Genomic DNA, 11491 nt, shown 5'->3' on the forward strand with positions numbered 1-11491 from the left:
GATGCTGGAATGGTGGGTTTGGAAATGCTGGTGGGTTTAGGAGCACCATCATAGTGGCAAGATGGACTGATGAGACTGAAGATGTAGGAGTGGGAGTTTGTGGAGTGGCACCTGGAAAGTGGGCTATCATTTGAGATGTTAAAAAAAGTGAAAATGATAAGGTTTACATTGTCTGACCAAAACCCAAGGGACACTACATAAGGAACACAAAAACCCACAGGTGCTCACCAACAATCAGATAAAATTTGGCCTTCGGTGGTCTACTCCAAAGAAACTATTCCAAGAATACTGTTTAATTTTTTCAAACACAGTTTAAAACTCTTAAGTGTGCTCTCAAATCTGCCCTAATTCACATAAATCAATCAAAACTGTTGGCTTTGTAAATAGTTCTCTCGTGTCCCAATGTTTATATGCTGGTCACACCAACAACATTATACTTGTCTACATGTGACTCAAACAATGTGGGATCCTTGTCCCAAGTGGGCCATGCAGACCCTGGGCTCACCTTCAGGTTCTCACATACACATAAAAGCACACACACACACACACACACACACACACACACACACACAGACACACACACACAGAAAGAGAGAGAGAGAGAGAGAGAGAGAGAGAGAGAGAGAGAGAGAGAGAGCGCTTATCATCTATTTCTAAGGCATAATGTGTGCTCTTGGAGTTGGGCACTAGGACTTGCACATGTAAACAATGCTGTACACCTAGGAACATTTTCTGATCTGTATTTTCTCTTTTATATGCAGTTCCTTGGACATCTTCAAAAGCAAGTAGGGCATTGACATACCATGAATTCTTGAGCCTAAAGGTAAATTTTAATACAAAGCTCACATGTCACTCACAGATGACTCTAATAGGAAGTACATTAAGTTCAGTATCATTCAATCTGAAACCCTCAATGTGTATACACCACTCTCACTGCCCTCACGAAATCTCATGTTTGGACCACTGTTCCTAGCTGGAGATACCTGTTTATCTCCCAGAATAAAAGGGAGGCTCCAGGCTCAAGTGGAACAGCAGATTCAAGGTGGGACTGTTGGGTGACATTACAGTGAACACCAGGGACTTCCCCTGAGAGGCAGGAAGTGGTCCTTTCATTCCTGCTGGGGAAAGAGTATCTAGATTGTCCTGCATGGGACAGAATCCTCTCATTCTAGCAGATATCCTGGGTGACAGAAGGAATGTAGGTAGATTATGAAATCAAACTACCACATTTCTTTCTGAGGCAGAGACATTTGAGAACCTTGGCCCAGGAGTTAACAGCTCCAGATAGCAAGGTGATGTCAGTGTGGGCCCTGTATTGACCTATGTATAGTTATTTATGTTAATCACCAAATATTTAAAATTTACAGCACTTAAGAGCAAAGTCTCCCAGGAGACTCAGCTAAAACTAATCAGTGAGTTTTTAAGGGCGGCAATAGGGGGAGGATGGGGAGGGGAACACCCATAAAGAAGGGGAGGGGGAGGGATTAGGGGGATGTTTGCCCGGAAACCGGGAAAGGGAATAACCCTTGATATGTATATAAGAAATACTCAAGTTAAAAAAAAAAGAAAGAAAGAAAGAACACAAACAAGTAGGAAATTTAAATTCATGTGACTGCTAGAAGTAAAGCAAGATGCTCTTGGTAGATAAGGTGATAACCTTTGTGTAAGACCCCTAAAATCATACCAACTTAAGATATGAAGTGCTCAGCTAGGATGCTTAGTGCCATGAACCCAAGACAGAGCTTCTCTATGTCTCATCATCTCTGAAGCACAGTCCACAAACAGTTGCAACAAACCTTCTCTTTCTCCAAGTTCGAAGTTACCTTTACTCTTATTGTTTCCACAGTTAACTGAGCTCTCCTGGATACACAGGTTTGACTAACCTTCTCTGAACTTCTCCCAACCATGTACAGATGGACCTCCCTCTGCACATGAGGCCTGTTCCTCTCAGGCCTGCTGTTCTCCCTCCCAGATTAGAATTGGACACCTTTCAAACCTACATTCTTAAGTCATCTATCAACATTGGGTACATGATAGGCACAAGTTGACTTTGAGTGCAAAATGACACTTTCCTACCGGACAATGAATAGGGTCCAGGGGTTCCAAACATGAAAACTGGCCAGGTAAGGTCAGGTAAACTTCATACTGTCTCTATGTAGAGATAAAAATTGACACACCTTCCCAAAGCAGACTTGCTCAGCTGTCTCAGTCCACACAGCAGTCCTTTGCTGAGCTTCCTTACTTCCAGTGACTGATGAGAGTACATGAGAAGATGCTTGATTTCTACAAAGACCTGGGCCCCATGAACCACAGTAGCAGCAGCTTCTGATCAAAAGTTATACCAGGAACTGAAAATACCTAATGTTCATGTGGTGATTTAAATATGCTCAGCCCAGGGAGTGGGGCTATTTAAAGATGTGCCCTCATTGGATAGGTGTAGCCTTGATGGAAGAAGTGTGTCACTGTAGATGTGACCCTTATGTTCCTTGTCCTAGCTGCATGAAAATCAGTTTTCTAGTAGCAACCTTCAGATGATGATGTAGAACTCCCAGCTCCTCCTGCAACATGTCTGCCTAGATGCTACCATGCCCCTACCTTGATGATAATGAACCAAACTGCTGAACTTGAAGGCAAACCCAAATAAATGTTCTTCTTATAAGAGTTGCTTTGGTCATGGTGTCTGTTAATAGCAGGAAAACTCTAAGTAAGTCACTTTCTACCACAGATTACTAAGTTAGTTGAGTGATGTCTTCACCTGAGGAGACATGGCCTCTTATTAAGGTGCTAATCTCCAAGCAATTTCAGGCTCTCTTCTGGTATAGGCATTGGCTATAATATTAATCTTCCCAGTGTCTTTTTCTTTCCAAACTCTACATTTTGTATTTCTTTTTGCCCCATTTGTTCTTTTTCATTGAAGACTTATAACCACAGTAAGACCGAGGCCATACTGGGCCCTCTTCAAATTTTCATCAAAGAAATTTGTTTATTACTTTTAAATTTAGCCTCAGATAAGTTTTTAGGATGTGGGCAGAAAGGAAGCCACATTTTTGTAAAAGCTTTGTAGGAATTATCCTAGACCAGTTACAAACATTTTTTCCTCCTGAATCCCCTTCTCCTGGGCTTCCACAGTCTGAATACCTCTTGGCACTCCTGACTCCCAAGTGCCTGCCAGTATAGCCCATTAAACTCTTCTTAGAGCACTGGAATTCTTACATATTTCCCAAAACAAGAAACAACCTGGCATCGTGAGGTGTCACACAGCAAGAGTCCACTCCATTATGTCACGTCACCTTCTGCATTTGTTACCTTTGTATTTCTGTGACAGAAATGCCATGAGCACAGCAAACTATAAAACAAGTAGGACATTAGTGATTCTATTTCAGAGAACATGTGTTAGCAGAGGTTAAGTTCCATGACTACAGGGCATGGCGGAAGGAGGAGGAGGCTGAGGTATGACATCTAGAATCACAAGTACAAAGCAGAGAGTGCACAGGGAGTGGTGCACAGCACTGAAACCTCAAAGCCCAGCCCCGCTGACATTCTTTCTCCAGCAAGGGCATACCTCCTGGATCTTCCCAAACAGAGTCACCAACTGGGAAAGGAGTACTCAAATGCCCGAGACAGTGGAGGATAGCTCATGCAAAATGTCATAGTGATTCAGGAATTCGAATCAGTAACAGAGAGAACCTTCACACTGGGTCACTGTGTGTTGATGCAGAGCCAGCAAGCTGCTCTCCCTCCTCTTGCACATAAGATGTGGATTAAGTAAAAATGTAAACAAGCATCTCCATGGAAAATCAACAGCCCTGTTAATCTGGTCACACTTACAGTATCGGTCTAGAGGTATTGGACACTGAAATCGCAGAAGGAGCCAACACAAACTAAAACCCTTTAGTCTATAGGAATAAAAGTACCACAGAAGGCAAAAGGGGCAAGGACATGAAGCAAACACTCACTCACTCAGCAGATAAAATTACAGCTAATCCTAACCCACAGACCTACTTCTTAAACAGCGTACATTCTGCTGGTACCTATTCAACATGATCCTAAATGCTGCAGTCAGAACAAATGGTTTCTTACTTTGTGGAGTATGACTTAAAAACACTAAAGTCGTCTGAAGGAAGCGAATGGAATCTTCTCAGGGCCTAGGGAGGTCGGCTAAGGGAGTACAGAATAACAAAACAACACCACCCAATTTCCCCACCAGGAAGCAGAAACTGGTCTGCTGTCAGTTGTCAATTGCTGCAGGTTTAACAGAAGCCTCCACACTGGAAGGACTGAGGAAGTTGAGGTTAAAATACAATTACACTGAAAGGTCACTTTAGGAATGAGAAGGGTAGCAACTGGACAGTGCTCTCTCTCTCTCTCTCTCTCTCTCTCTCTCTCTCTCTGTGTGTGTGTGTGTGTGTGTGTGTGTGTGTGTGTTCCATGCATTTGTTTGTGTGTGAGTGTGGTTGGGTTGTTGTTGTTCGGTTAATTTGAGACAGAGTGTCACCACAAACTGAAGCTGTCCTAAAACTCACCCTGTAGACAAGGGAGGTTTGGACAGTATAGAGACCACCTCTCTCCTGAAAGGTGGGATTAATGATGTGTAGCACAAGCTATGAGTGAATGTAAATTTCAAATTCTGAAGGTTTTATAAATCTCTTTCTGCTTGCCTTAACAATGCTGGTGCTTACAGCAATACATGGTACACTGAGGACAGAAAAGAATATACTGTGTGAGTTTGTGAGATGGATAGAAGTGAAAGGAACTAGCTGATTGAGTTTAGTTCCAGAGGCACTGTCAATATTCAAAAACAAATATAGTCAATTTTTATCATTTGTAAAAATCATTAAGGGCATCCAGTAAGAGATTAAACTATTTTTGGTGTTGTGATGCTACACAATCATAAGACTGATTCCTGTGGAACAGGCTGGTGGAGCAGACAGTAATCAACAGGACATCAGAAAACCTTCAGAGCAAGAACTAGAGAGATCGCTCAGGGTTTGAGAGCACTGGTTGCCTTTGCAGAGGACCTTCACTTGTTTTCCAACAACTCTAAGTCAGCTCACAGCCATCTGCAACTCAACATCTAGAATATCTTACCCTCTTCCGGTTTTGTGGGCACATACTGCAGAGACAAGACAAGTCAGCCTCAGCAAGGCCTGGCCGGCTACTCACACACCCCATGGCTCTGAGCCCATCAGCACCAGACCTGAGGACTACCAGGGGTGCAAGCTTTACACCCTGGACTCTTTAACCTTTGGTCAGTTAATTGCCAGAGAAAGTAGCTGGGAAGCAGGGTTTACAGAGAAAACCATAGAAACAGTTCAGCCTTAAAAAACATAATCTGATCCCTTCGAAGCCAGGTGTATGTGTCTCTGTGTGTGTGTGTGTGTGTGTGTGTGTGTGTGTGTGTGTGTGTGTGTGTGTGTGTGTGTGTGTGTAGGTGCTCATAAGACATAGGTAGGCTTGGAAAATCAAGGAGAGGAAGGATTCATTGAGAAGCTGAGATGGTGGGGAATGAAGGGTGGATGTTGGAAGGAAGCTAGAGCATGGTGGGGTTTTATAAGCCAAAGAAGTGAAATTCGTATTTAATTCCCTTAGACAACTGGTCCAGGTGCAGTGTTCCTGATGGTGGCTCGGTGCTCCAGCTGTGGATTCAGGGAACTCAGAACATCATACTGAAAATAATCTCTCAGACTACAGAGTCAAATTCTTGCTGGTGCTCCAGTCTCATCAGAGAAGAAATTAAGTCCCTCCTCCTATGGACCCTCTCATTCTTGTCATTCTCACCTGCAGGAGATTCAGTCCTTCCTTTGAGGGGGCTCATACGTGCAGGTGATTTAGACCCTCTTGAAGGGAATTCTATCTCCAGATTGGGATGCGGACCCTCCTGTTAGGGAATTAACTCTCTAAATCTTCTCACAGAGTATGGGTGACCACCTGGAGACAGCATTATCTGCACTTCTAAACTCTGATTGGTAAAGAGAATCCACAATATGAGTTTGAAAACCTCTGAGTTATATACTGAGTAATGAAAACCTACGAGTTATACACTGTTAATTTCTAAATGTATTCTGAGTATGAAAATCTCTGTAATGTTTTGATGAAATTTACTTACTTCCTAGATTTCAAACAATAATAGAAGCTATAGTTAAAAGTTTAGTATGTGCTTCCTCAAAGTAATTTGAAAATATTTTTGATTTTTATTAAAGATGGTGTATGACATAGAAATTTTCCCAACTATTGTTTTGTTTACTGCTAAGATATAGAAATGCTTTATTTCTGCTGACAGAGCTCATATTCATTGGTCTGGTATAACTCACTGTTCAATGCTAAACTTTAGCAGATTCCTTAGGGTCTCTGCCATTTATAATAGGATTCCATCTACAAGTTGCCTGTCTTGTTCTTCCTTTCTCATGGGATGCCTGTTGTGCAGTTTCTCCCCGTAAATGACAAAGTCATATCATGAGAACAATGCTGGATAGCAGTGCCAAAAAGACATGGGACACATTTACAAAGTCTGGTCCAATTAGAATGGGGCTCTGTGAGAAATTTCTGTCAGGTTTGCCCTGACCCTACGATTCTCTCTTGAGTGCTTTAGCTTGGACAAGATACCCCAATTCATATGGTGAAGGATGAAGTCCCTGACACTCAGCAGGTGACACTTAAAGACAGTGCCTTCAAGGTGATTGATTCAAGGAAGCCTGAAAGGTGGGCTCTGTTGTAATGTCTTTGGGGTCCTATGAAGGGAACCCTAGAGCCACAGACACTTAAAGGGTGCAGGGAGAAACCACAGAACACCAAGAGGAATCAGCTACCTACAAACTGAGGAGAACTGGAACCAACTCTTGGACCTAAGACTTCCAATCTCAAGCCCACAGAAACCTCTGCTCAGTTCTGCAGGCAGCCCAAAAATATTACAGTGTGCGTTCTTGGTGTGTCCTGGAGCCTGAAATTCACTGCTGTAAGCTCAGGTCGATCTTGGGGTAGATGGGACTAAGTATTAAGTCCTAAGATTTGTCTCTCGAGGTGAGATAAAGTGGTCCTGAGTTGGGTGCTAAGGTACAGTTCCAGGGTGAAGCTTCTGGATAGCTGGGTTGGGTCTTGAAACAGACAGAGCTGTGCGGTCCCCAGGGAACTTAACACTTGTTGCTGGAACAAAGGTTTCTTCTTTCAATGTCCACTTAGGCAAATTTGCAAAGATCAAAAATGCTGATTGTGGCTCTCACCACTTTCCCTTGGAGCATGCCCACAGAGTTCCTTGTTTTCTACTGGGAAGTCAAGCCTTCTCTTATAAGGAGCTGCTCATGCAGTCATCTTACGTCTCTGGTCAGGAAGAAAACCTGCTACAAACTCACCTTTAAGAGGCAGAACAGATCATCTTCTCTCAGGTTAAGGTCACAGCATAGTCTTTAGATATTGGCTAGGACGGTGGGGCTCGAGCTCCCATTCCCTCAGCCTCTGTCATGTTTCCAGTATACCACAAGCCCTGGCTGGTCACATATCACTTTCCACAGAGACCTCTGTCTTCTAATCCCTCAGTCTCCCCTGTTGAACAGGAGCTTTCTGTCCCTGTAGCCCAGACATGGACTCTAATTTTAGGGTGGGGCTGAGTTTAGATCATGTAATGTTCAGACTCTCTGCTTGGCAGCCATTATCAGGCATAGTGTTTATATTTTTGTTCACTTTATCGGTCTATTTTTTCTACTGTGTGCTCTAAGAAGGGAACGCGTAGGGTTACATAATTCTTGGTGTTAGTAGCTGTACTCCCAAATCCTGCTCAGTATGGAGTCTGTGGATGTTCAGCATAGCAGAGGGAGGTGCCAAGTCAGGAGACCTTGATGTGCTGATGCAGCAAATGAGAGGTCAGAGAGGACCCAAGTGGCAGTTGGAGAAAGGAGCCATAAAGACAGTGGGGAGTAAACAGGTCAACTTCCCTAAGATTCCGAAAAGAAGCAGAATCTTGGCCTCCATCTCAAGGGAACTCAAGATAAGACTCACAAAACAGTGCTACCAAGCCAATCCCAATTCTCTTATTTTTCCCACATTCCTGAGAGCAGAGAGGGGCGGTTTCAAACTCCCTGGGCTCCCTTCATACTCACAGGTATTTGATGCTGAAACTGCCACAACCTCTGTTCCGAAAATCCCCACAGTAACGAATGAAGGGCGTGGCTAAATCCGAGAGAGGGGGGGGGGGGCGGGTATCGTTCATTGGCCACTCACGCACATGCGCACTATGCCTACACACAGAAATTTTCCAGTCTAGCTTACTGGTTCATTGAACACAGGATTTTGCTCCTGTCCTCTCAAGAAATACAAGGTCGCCACAGTACTTGTGAAATACAAATCAATTTACTGTGGCATTGCGTACCCATCTCACCTGGAGGCATCTCTTTCCCAGCCCACTAGCGATCCTGCCTCAGACTTCCCAGAGAGCAGGCCCTTCCCCTTCCGCTCTACCATCTTGCAAGCCTACCTTACAGATAATGTTTTGTAGGGTCCTTCAGTCAACCATACAGGTTCTATGTTCATTTCTCACAGCGTTAATTAAATTAAAATTAAATAACTGTTATGCTGAGAAAGAGATGCAGACTCAACTGCAACAAGTGTTCTTATAGCACTTAAGTCACAGGAGGCACAGCAACACGCTTCTTCCTTTCCTGACAGTGTATCTAAATCTCCTTACTAAATGTTCAAGGTCTGAGATAGCTGTGTTTGCCTGCCACCCACGAGCTCCCATTCTTCTCAGACGCCTTTGCTCCTACCTGCAAGAATGCTGTGTAATGCTTTGAGAGCTCTAGATCCTTTGGAGCCTCTGAAATATTAGTTAACTTTAGAACAGAATTGTCATCTTTAATTTCCACCAGTGATTAGTCTAATGATGATTTGTATTTTTAAAATTAAATCCCTAGGATCAAATCCAAAATCTTTCTTTAGAATTTTTGAAATTAAATTATGAATTAGATATTCAATCTCAAATAGTTACAATAGATAGGGAGGCTCACATTTTTGAAGAATGATGTGTTTTGCACCTTACATAAAAACCTCCTTCTAGCCACCTCATGCAAATTAAAGAACTTACAGGCAACATTTTACCTGCACTGAGAGACTTTCTCCTGCAGACAGGGTCCACTATGACACAGTAGTGGTCTGAAAATCTCGGATATCAATAACTGGTAGGCAAATGGAGTTTGGAGAAAGAAGGGAAAGATAATTTCTAGGCCTACTCTCCTTGGAATGACAATGGAGAAGATAGGGTAGAGGAAACACCCTGTCATCTTTACAGCCCATCATTCTGCCCTCTGTGTCCAAGATTCCCCACAGCTAACAAGAACGGGTAACTTCACTCTAGTCAGATCACTAAGAAGTAGGCAGGGTTTTCTTGGTAAAGTAAAACAAAGTTTCTTGGATTTGGAACATCTCTCAGTTGCAACCATTTCAGAAAAAGAAATTAAACATCACTTAGAAGTACATTTGTTCCTTCTTCTTTAGGCCCACCCCACAAATCCACTGCCTAGGTCAGACCTGTTTGAGTACAGGTGACCTCTCTCTTCTCACTTACTGTTCAGTTCATTCTCAAGCTCTGTTAACTTAAGAGAGGCTTTCATTTTGTCAGACACATCAGGACCTTGTGAAAAGTGGGGCAGATGCTCTTTAAATATCAGGTTTTCAGGGGCTCCAGAACTGCCAGGTAAGTCTGCATCTTGGTGGACAAGAAGAAAACACAAACGATCATGCATAAAAATACAACTAGCTAGCCTAACTAAATTTTCATCAGAATTTTCATGTTTCAATGAAACGAATTCTTTGTTGCATATTATTTCAGTAATTTTCTGTATTGCTGCTGAGACAAGCTACACCTATGCTGTGGTCTGAGCAGAACTTTAAAACCCAATCTGTGCTCATCAACTAAATGTAAGTTCAAGGAAAAGGGCAGGGTTTGTGACATAGGCCTATAACCAGTCTCCCAAAAAGTTATGAGTACAACTTAAAATATAACAAAAGTCTAATAAACCAAGAAACAATTCCATGTAGAAAAGGGACAATATATTCTCTTGACAGTAACTTTCAAAAATAAATATACACACTACAGATGGCCCAGTGGTCAACCGAAGATTACATAAATGCTAGAAAGACAAGGCAAACAGCTTAGCCATTGAGAGACCCTCTTTCAAAGAGTAACAGACAGTAATTGGAGGATAATTTCTGTCAACCTCAGGGCAAGCCTCCACGTGCACCTATGTACACAGATATATATGGTAATGCAACAATCCCACACTAAAAATGGAGAAAGAAAATAGCGAAGACAGTGTGCTCAATTTCAGTAAGCAGGCAATTTGTGCCACCTAAGCAAGCATAACTACGGGGGTAGTTTAAAAGTACAGCGTTTCCACAAACTTTCCCCAATCTAATACGGAGAGTCAGAACAGCCCTGATTAATTTAATTCAGTGTTACAAATGCAGAGGACATCTAACCTGAATGGATGTTTAACTATATACATATATTCTCATGTAGATATATAACCATATACAACAAATAGCCAATGTCAAACAAAATGGAGAGAAATTTGAAGCAATCCTACTAAAATCAGGGACAAGGCAAGCCTCCTCATTCTCCCAGTATCTATTCAGTATATTATGGGAGGTTCTAGCCAGAACAATTAGATAACAAAAATAGATCAAAGGAATACAAATTGGGAAGGAGGAAGTTAAGATATCACTATTGGTGGATGATATGATAGTATCAACCGATGACCACAAAATATTCTACCATAGAACTCCTTCAGCTGATAAACAATTTAAGCAATGTGGCTAGTTCGAAAAATTCACTCTAACAAATCAGCAATCTTCCCCTACTCAAAGAAAAAATGGGCTGAAAAAAATTAGGGAAACAGCACCCTTAACATTAGTCGCATACAATATAAAATACCTCAGCGTGACTCTAACAAAGCAAGTGAAAGATCTGAACAATAAGAACAAGACTCTGATAAAAGAAATTGCGGAAGACCTCAGAAGATGGAAAGATCTCCCATGTTCTTGGATCAGCAGGATAAACATAGTAAATTGGCCATCTTACCTAAACCAATCTATAGATTCAAAGCAATCCCCATGAAAATTCCAACTCAATTCTTCATAGAGTTAGAGCAATTCTCAAATTCATCTAGAATGACAAAAAACACAGGATAAAGAAAAATATTCTCAACAATAAAAGAAATTCTGGGAGAATCAGCATTCCTGACCTCAACCTGTACTACAGAGAAATAATTAAAAAAAAAAACACAGTTATTGATATAGGGACAGGCAGGTAGATCAAGGTAATACAATGTACAACCCAGAAAATAACCCCATACACCTATGGGCACTTAACCTGTGACAAAGTAACCAAATCTATCCAGTGTAAAATAGACAGCAGTTTCAACAAAAGGTTCTGGTTCAAATGTCAGTGAGCTTGTAGAAGAATGCACATGATCCCTTATGTTTATACAAGTCTTATTTATAATAC

At 42.0% G+C, this 11491-nt stretch overlaps 1 long non-coding RNA gene across 1 annotated transcript in view; it reads right to left on the reverse strand.

The window, feature by feature from the left end:
- Window positions 1-8179, reverse strand: part of LOC134482785 (uncharacterized) — a 37862-nt gene extending 29683 nt beyond the window's left edge. Inside the window, exon 1 of the long non-coding RNA XR_010059335.1 lies at window positions 8091-8179. This is a non-coding gene — a long non-coding RNA (uncharacterized LOC134482785). The remainder of the gene's footprint in view (window positions 1-8090) is intronic.
- Between the last annotated feature and the right edge of the window lie 3312 nt (window positions 8180-11491).

The sequence above is a fragment of the Rattus norvegicus genome, chromosome 1 (assembly GCF_036323735.1).
Source record: "Rattus norvegicus strain BN/NHsdMcwi chromosome 1, GRCr8, whole genome shotgun sequence".
Classification (NCBI taxonomy): Eukaryota; Metazoa; Chordata; class Mammalia; order Rodentia; family Muridae; genus Rattus; species Rattus norvegicus.